The sequence below is a fragment of the Spermophilus citellus genome (assembly GCF_964194105.1).
Source record: "Spermophilus citellus genome assembly, chromosome: 11".
Taxonomy (NCBI): domain Eukaryota; kingdom Metazoa; phylum Chordata; class Mammalia; order Rodentia; family Sciuridae; genus Spermophilus; species Spermophilus citellus.
In genome coordinates this window covers 136,323,043-136,331,739 of record NC_138192.1, presented here as the reverse complement: position 1 = coordinate 136,331,739, position 8,697 = coordinate 136,323,043, and the positions used below count along the sequence as shown (strand labels likewise).

At 43.1% G+C, this 8,697-nt stretch overlaps 1 pseudogene across 1 annotated transcript; it reads left to right on the top strand.

Moving 5' to 3' along the window:
• The first annotated feature begins 4,905 nt into the window (after window positions 1-4,905).
• Window positions 4,906-5,546, top strand: LOC308630501 (signal peptidase complex subunit 2-like; annotated as a pseudogene). Its single transcript has one exon. The product of its transcript is annotated as a signal peptidase complex subunit 2-like (transcript).
• Window positions 5,547-8,697: the final 3,151 nt, after the last annotated feature.

Genomic DNA, 8,697 nt, shown 5'->3' with positions numbered 1-8,697 from the left:
TATTTTGGGTACATCAAACTGGACACATCTAACACCTAATAAGAAAGCAGACACACGGCTGCATGCTACCACTTCATTTATTATCACTACTATTTTTTTTCGATTTCCTAAAAATTGAGCAGAAAGTAGTTTCCATGGCCCCTCCCCCACAATTTCCTGTATTAAATATTTTCCATTCTCAGGGTACCTTTGTTACAGTGGATGAAGTCATACTGATACATTATTATTAACTACATCCCATAGTCTACATTTCGGGTTCACTCTTGGTGTGAAATAGTCTGTGGATTTTGGCAGGTGCCTGTCAAGTATCCCCACCACAGCACACACAATAGTTTCACTGCCCCAAGTCTCCTGTGCTCCACCCACTCACCCAGCTCCCTTTCCCCTTCAGTACCTTGCATCCGTGGTTCATTTTACTGTCTCCATGTCTGGAAAGTTTGCCTTTTTCAGAATCATATAGTGTGCAGTCTTATTAGATGACTCCTTTCACATACCAATACACACGTAAGGTTCCTCCATATCTTTTTGTGATTGGATAGTTCATTCCTTTTTTTTAATATTTTTTTTTAGTTGTCAGTGGACTGTATTTATTATATGTGGTTCTGAATCAAACCCAGTGCCTCACACATGGTAGGTAAGCGCTCCACCACTGAGCTACAGCCCCAGCCTAGTTCATTGCTTTTTAATCTGAAAGACATTCCAGTGAATGAGTTACTACAGTTTATGGATTCACCTATTGAAGGACCTCTTGGTTGCTTTAAATTTTGACAATTGTAAATAGAGATGCTATAACCCTTTGTGTGCAGGTTTTTCTGTAGACAATTTTCAACTCATTCGGGTAAATACTGGCCATCTGGTGAGACTGGTTCTGTACAGAACTGCCGGGTGGTCTTCCACAGGGGCCGTGCCATCTTTCATTCCCAGGAGCAATGAATGAGAGCTCCTGCCGCTCCTTGTTCTCACAGTGTCCGGTGTAGTCAGAGTTCTGGATCACAGGCCATTCTAATAAAGGTGGGGAAGTACCTCATTGTTTTGATCTGCAATTCCTTCATGACCTTGGTGTGGAACAGGTTTTCATATGTTTATTTGGCATCTGAATATCTTGTTTGGTGAGGTCATCAGTTCAGGTCTGTTTTATTTTCCCCTCCAGAACTAGGGCTTGAACTCAGGGATGCTCTATCACTAAGCTACACCCCCCAGCTGTTTTATTTCTTATTTTTTTAATATTTTTTTAGTTGTTGATAGACCTTTATTTTATTTATTTATATGCAGTGCAGAGAATCAAACCCCGTGCCTCCCACATGCCAGGCAAGTGCACTACCGCTGAGCCCCAGCCCTAGCCCCAGCCCACTTATTTCTTATTTTGAGACAGGGTCTCACTAAGTTACCCAGGCTTGCCTGGAACTGGTGGTCCTCCTGCCTCAGCCTCTCCAGTCACTGGGATTTCAGCTTCTGTTTCTCATGTTCTGAACACTGTCCACTCTTTCAGCCTGCTTACCAGGGACACTCCACTGTGTCGGTGTACACCCCTCTGCAAACTCCTTAGTGACACACACTACTTCCACTGTTTCCAGTTTCTCATTTACATATATTATGACCCATGAACAAGCTTGTACTCATAGCTGTATGTATCCCTCAGTCCAGTTATCTAGAACCGAATGATGGACTGCTTGAAAATTTAATGCCTTAAGAGAACCACTGTATTATGTCCCGCAGTTTCTCAGGCAGGGATTTCATAAGGACTCAACTGTGGAATTCTATTCGATATACATCTACTGACATCTCATTCACTGAGTGCCTAGAAGACTGTGTTCAGCTGTCATCATGGACCAGAACACCTACCTGAGGTCCCAGCTAGTAGGACTCCTTACCTGATGCTCGGGGACTCCAGAAATAGGTCCAAAGGAGGCTAGGATGGGGCTGCAGGACAGCACCATGGTTGTTCCAAGACTTCATCTGATGATATTCCACTGGCCCAGAGAGTCGTGGGGGCCAACCAAGGACCTAGGGGGGAATTAGACCCTAGGTCACCATACAAGGCTGAAAAGGTCATCGCCTGCCTACCACATGGACTCATCAGGGCTTCAAGATTCACATCAGAAACAGCATTGCTGCTTCAAAGACTGTACCACCTTCTAAATATGACGCTTCGAACAGCTGAGGATATTTAGGCCAACTGACACTGCACCTGTACTTTTTTTATTTTCACCAACTCCAGGTTTCATCAGGCTTAAAAAACAAAACAAAACAAAACAAAACAAAAAAACCTCTAACTTGTGATGAACAAAAGAAAAAGTAGCAGCAACAAACTTCAAAGTTTTCATTGTAATTCTTTTATTAAAATTTTTTGGGTTGTAGATGGAAATAATACCTTTATTTTATTCATTTTTGTGTGGTTCTGAGGCTCAAACCCAGCACATCACAAATGCTAGGCAAGTGCTCTACCACCAAGCTACAACTCCAGCCCCTCTCATTGTAATTCCTAAATGTGAATGTGAAGAGATGCTAAGTATTATTTACATATTGTTTGGCTATTTATATCCTTTCCAACATTTTCTTCTGTATGCCCTTTACCTATTTCATCTAAAAAAAATATATATATATATAAAATATAAATAAAGATATTGAGGACTGGGATGTAGCTCAGTGGTAGAGGGCCAGCTCAGCAGACCTGAAGCTCTGGGTTTGGTCCCTGGTGCTTTTTATAACACATATCGAAAACAACTTCTTCCAGATTCAACTTGTCTTCCTTCTTTGACACAGGACAACTGCAAACCCCTCTTGCAATCCTGATTTAGAGACTGACAGAGGGAAGACCCCTGTGCCTCTACTATGCTTATAAGACAGTGTCTCCACCTTCACACAATTGACCTTTGAGGCTCCCTAACTCATCAAGCACACACCTGTGATCCCAGTAACGCGGGAAGCTGAGGCAGGATGATTGCAAGTTCAAAGCCAGCCTCAGCAACTCAGTGAGACTCTGTCTCAAAATAAAAAATAATCCCCAGTATCCCCCCAAAGGAGGCTCAATAACTATGCTGTGAGGGTCATCTCGTGTTTCTATTTTTATTTTATTTTTTAGCACCCACCCCTCAAGTCATGACAAAGTGTCCCTAAACATTACCAAATGCCCCCTTAGGGGTAAAATCAACTGAGAACCAGTATTACTGGAGAAGCCCAAGCTATTCTAAGAAATCCAACTGAAACCCAAGCTTAGGAAAGACAGACTGTGCTTCTTTATGTAGCATCCTCGTGTAAATAGCTCAGGGAAGGAGGCCAGCTCTGCTCCATGAGGTCACTCAGGGCCCAAATTCCTTCTGGCAGTGTCTGTCCACAAAAGGGCTCACCTTTGCATGACAAGGTGTCTGGGAGACAGAGCAGGAAGGATGCCCACCGAGGTCTGAGGTGCACACCAGCTGCAAGTGCTCTTTCCATGGACAGGAACCCAAACACCTGTCCTAATGGCCAGGAGGGCTGGCTGGGAAGCGGGGTTTGGCTGGCAGAGACAGGCCCAAAACAGTCCTATTTGGGAAGTAGATTAGTGCTCCTCCAAAGTCCTTCTGTTGAAGCCCTAACCCCCATTGTGACTGTGGAGATAGGACTTTCAGGTGGAAACAAAGGTCACAAGGATGGGAGCCACTCTATAGGGCTGGTGCCTAAATAAGAGGAAGAGACACCAGAGGGTGCTGCCCTCTGCCCAGTGAGGATGCAGTGACCAGGACAGCTCTCAGCAGGCATCTGTCTTGCTCCGAGACCTTGCGTGTTCAGAGCTGTGAGAAAATAAACTTCAGCCTCAGCCACTCCATCTGCAGAAGCAGAATAACAGGGAGGAAGGCAGCTGGTGGTGAGCATGTTGACATTATTCCTAAGAGATAAAGCTGCGGCATGCTCCCTCTGAGATAAGGGCACTGGTACAAGTGGGCTGCTGTCCCTTTACCCTTTTTAGTGGAAAATCTCAAACACAAGTAGAGAGAACCTCATAGGCCCCACGTGCCCACCCACCAATGGCCACTCACCACCCCAAACCCTGTCCACATCTTTCTTTTTTTTTAAATATTTATTTTTTAGTTCTCAGCGGACACAACATCTTTGTTGGTATGTGGTGCTGAGGATCGAACCCGGGCCGCACGCATGCCAGGCGAGCGCGCTACCGCTTGAGCCACATCCCCAGCCCCTGTCCACATCTTTCTGTGCACATTTCTGTATTCACCAGTCAGGTGTCTGTGATCAGAAGACACTTGCTCCCACAGCCCCAGGCAGGCTATGCTTGTGAAGAGTCAGCTGAGGGCTGGGGACGTGGCTCAAGCAGTAGCATGCTGGCCTGGCATGCACGCAGCTCTGGGTTGGATCCTCAGCACCACATACAAATAAAGATGTTGTGTCCGCTGAAAACTAAAAAATAAATATTAAAAAATTCTCTCTCTCTCTCTTTAAAAGAGTCTGCCTGAGCAGGATGTGCCTTCTTTGGAAGCCACATAATGAAGCTCCAGGAAGGAAACAAAAAATCGGGAATACACAACCAACATCCTTCCACAGCCTCAAACCAACAAGGCAGGGTTGAGTTAAGAAACCACAGATGTACGCAGCAGCTCTGCCATTCCTAGGCAGCAACGCAGCAAGGAAGTTGGAGACCGCTGCCCGGCTTGCAGTGCCCTGGATGCCCCTACTATCCACCTGGAAAGCTCCCCAGAGTCTCTGCCTCAGCAGGGGCTGTGGTGTGTGCTCAGCATGCCCTGTCCATGGGTTCTACCCCAGGTAGGCAAAAAGAAAGAGCTCCAAAAGCTTCACACACACACACACACACACAAAACTTAACACCAAAATAAAATAAAATGACCTAATCCATAAATGGGCTAAGGAACTTCTCAGAAGAAATAAAATCAATCAACAAATATACCAAAAAAAATGTTCAGAGACAAGTTGGCGGCAGCGGCACAGGGCGGGAGAAGTGGTGGTGGCCCCAGCTGTGGGACAGGCGGCAGCCATAGTGGCTGGTTAGATAAGTGGAAAATTGATGATAAGCCTGTAAAAATTAACAAATGGGATGGATCAGCTGTGAAAAACTCTTTGGATGATTCTGCCAAAAAGGTACTTCTGTAAAAGTACAAGTATGTGGAGAATTTTGGGCTAATTGACGTTGCCTCACCATCTGTACCATCTCCTGTTTTTTTGCCATAGTGGTTTTGATTTGGGATTATATGCACCCCTTTCCAGAGTTCAAGCCAGTTTTGCCTCTGTGTATCATATCCTATTTTGTGATGATGGGGATTCTGACCATTTATACCTCATATAAGGAGAAGAGCATCTTTCTTGTGGCTCACAGGAAGGATCCTACTGGGATGGATCCTGATGATATTTGGCAACTGTCCTCCAGTCTCAAAAGGTTTGATGATAAATAGACACTGAAACTGACCTTCATCAGTGGGAGAACCAAGCAGCAGCAGGAAGCCGAATGCACCAAGTCTAACGCCAAGTTTTTTGACCACGGTGGGACACTGGTCTTGGATGCAAAGGAGCCTGTGAAAGACCCCAGCCCCATAACCTAAGGCTTGATTATGAAAAGTAGAAAGTATGTAGTAAACAGGTGAGCTCACCACATGACCTGTTAGAAAGGGCACCCTGACCACATCACAGGACATGCTTGAGCAAACTGGGATCATAAGCGGGAACAGGGAGGAAACACAATGTAAACCTGTGAGATTAATGAGTTTTTCGGGAAACTATAGTGAAAAATAAGTTTATCATAGTGAAAAACAAGTTTATCATAGTGAAAAACAAGTTTACCCTTTAAGTGACGTGTATGCTGGATTCAAAAATACCTGTTATTGTGCTAGGTGGAAAACAACTCCTTTTTCCCTATAAAAGATCTGTACCCCAAAGCCCGGTGTGCCAGTTCACCAAAGCTTCGGCTGAGGTTTTGCTGTGCACCCGCAGGCGCCTGTGTATTAATAAACTTGCCTCTTGCTTTTGCAGCCAGTGTGACGCTAGTTCTTTTGGACGGGGGATTTGAGGGTCCGGGGGTCTTTCATTTGGGGGCTCGTCCGGGATCAGCTTTCCCCCCCTCCAGATCCCTGTCCGGAGGAACTCTTGGCATCACTGGGAGGTAAGCTGGCCAGCTCGAGCTATTGTGTCGTGTCGTGTTGTGTCGTGTTGTGTTGTGTTGTGTCTGTGTTTGCGCAGCGACTGTACGATTACGCGTAATCGCTCTGTATTCTGAGGCAGCTTGAGAAGGAGTTGACGAACTCGGACTTCTCCCCTGCCTGCCGCCCTGGGAGACGTCCCAGGGGTCTGTAGGGTCCATTTTTTTGTTTTGTTTTTGTTTTTCTTTTCTGGGACCCCAGTGTTTCCAAGGGAAACACTGTTTCCGTAAGTAAGTAAAGGGGGGGAATGCCGGCTCCCCCTTGAATTGTCAGGTTTCGGTTTCGGTTCGGTTTCTGCCGGCAACGCGCAGCGTGCTCTCTCTCTCTCTCTCTCCCTCTGTTCAGTCTTAACTGTGTCTGTCTTAATCCTTTACTTCTGACTGAAACTCTACTGTGTCTGTCTTAACCCTTTACCTCCTCCTTCTGACTGAAACTCTGTTCAGTCTTAACTGCGTCTGTCTTAACCCTTTACTTCCTCCTTCTGACTGAACCTCTGTTCAGTCTTCTTAACAGCGTCTGTCTTAACCCTTTACCTCCTCCTTCTAACTGAAGTTCTGTTCAGTCTTCTTAATTGTGTTAACCCTTTATTCCTCCTTCTGACTGAAACTAATATGGGGCAATCTATAACAACTCCCTTGAGCCTCACCCTTGACCATCGGTGGAAAAGCAATGTTTTCTTTCCCTCCCATAATCGGCTTGAATGCAAATAGAAATGCCTGCTGGGGATTTAAGAATTTTGAGACCTCGCTTTAACTTTTCTCAAAACCCTGTCCTCATTATTAAATTGGCATTAATTGGCTTTGGGGATAGGAGCCAAACTTTCAGTCATAAATTCTGTCCCAGACCGGTTCTGCCAAAGCCGCTTCCAACTTTTCTGTCTGGGCCTGGAGAGCAATTGGCATGAGTACACAGTGTCCTGAATCCCGGTCTGCCTCGGATGCGTGGAGGTGGAGGAAAGAGTTTGGAACAACTGCGGAATTCCCGTCTGGGCTACTCTCAGACGTATTCCTAAGGTCCTTTCTCTTGAGCCCCCTCCCGACAGCCCCCAGGGGTATCTAGGGTGATCGGTAGATGAATGGCACTGAGGGAAAGCTGGAGATTTTTCTCTTATCCGGTCTGGTTTAAATGTTATTATAGATTGTTTCTTGGGGATGATCTTGGCTAAATGTGATTTCATTGTAACATCTGGTATCTAAATGAGTTTGAAACATTATATAATCTTGCAGTTAAAAGTTGAGGTTTAATTGTTTAGTTTGTGATTTCAGATAATTCATGTATCTTAAACTTTTACCATATTTTCAACTTCCAAACCTGAAAATTGTGACTTATGGTTAAAATGCCTTAGACATAAAGTTTCTGCTCAAAATTCCAGTTTTCCCAGTTCCTTCCAGACCTCAGCCAGGACTTAAATTGATATGCAAATAAAAGAAGCCTGGAACACTCAGTAAGAGACAGATCTGAAGCCCAAGGAAAAAAAAGGTAAAAATGTCCTTTTTTATGGGAACTCAACTGGCCGGTCAATTTTTTCTAGGACTTTTGCCTTTTCTTAGATTCTATGTTTTTTTTGAGCTCATGATTTTTATTCTACAGACAAGCTAATGTTTTTCTGATAAGTTCTATTTCTGATCAACTGGAGTTTCTTGGCCTTTTGTGTTATGTGTTACACTTGTGTTGCGTGTTGTATGTCCGTATGTCTGTGTGTATGTCCATATATCCTGCAGTGATATGACAATTGACAGATGAGGAGCGCTCATGAAAATTTAAAAATGGATCCAAATATCTTTGATTCACGTGATTCAAATGGTTCAATTTAAATTGGGTAAACAGATAAAAGTAAAGATGTCTTTAAAATTAAGCTTATAAGTTTTTCTAGGTGTTCAAAAAGGCCTTAATAAAATGTTAAATCTGCTTAAATTCAAAAATTTACAAGTATTGTTTCAAAATGTGAACAGAAGGAGATTAACAGGTAAAAAGAGAAACTAAAAGGTTCTAGATTTCTGGATAAAAGTCTATATGATTAAGTAATTAAAAAAGTTTAAGTAAATGATATAAAAAGGTCTGTGTAAGTTTTTGAGCAAGTAATCTTAAAGATATTAAAGCAGCTGGTTAAACAAGTGCTGTCGTTTTAAAGAATTGTGCTATGTTATTTCTTTAAAAGCTAAACTTGGTTAATATAAAAACATCAATGTAATTGGTGCCATTAATGTGTTCATATCTTCCAGGTATACAAGTCTGTAAGGTAGAAGCTTTAAAAAGAACATTATATCAAGCTGGTATTCTAAAAGTGTATGGTAATTTTAGGCTTAAAAGAAAAACATGTTGGAAATTCATTTATATCATTTGTGTTCTATAACTGTACTTATTATCAATAAGTTATGTAAAGTTCCATGTTACTTTTTACACTGAGATACAATTTAAATGTATTTTTAAGTTAATAAGAGCCTAATCTATGTAAAGGTTTTATTGCAAAACACAAAAGTACTTTGCTACTTTTCTACAAAAGGTTAAAAACTTTCAGCCTTTCTTTAATTCGTGTTTTAGATGTGATATTATGTTG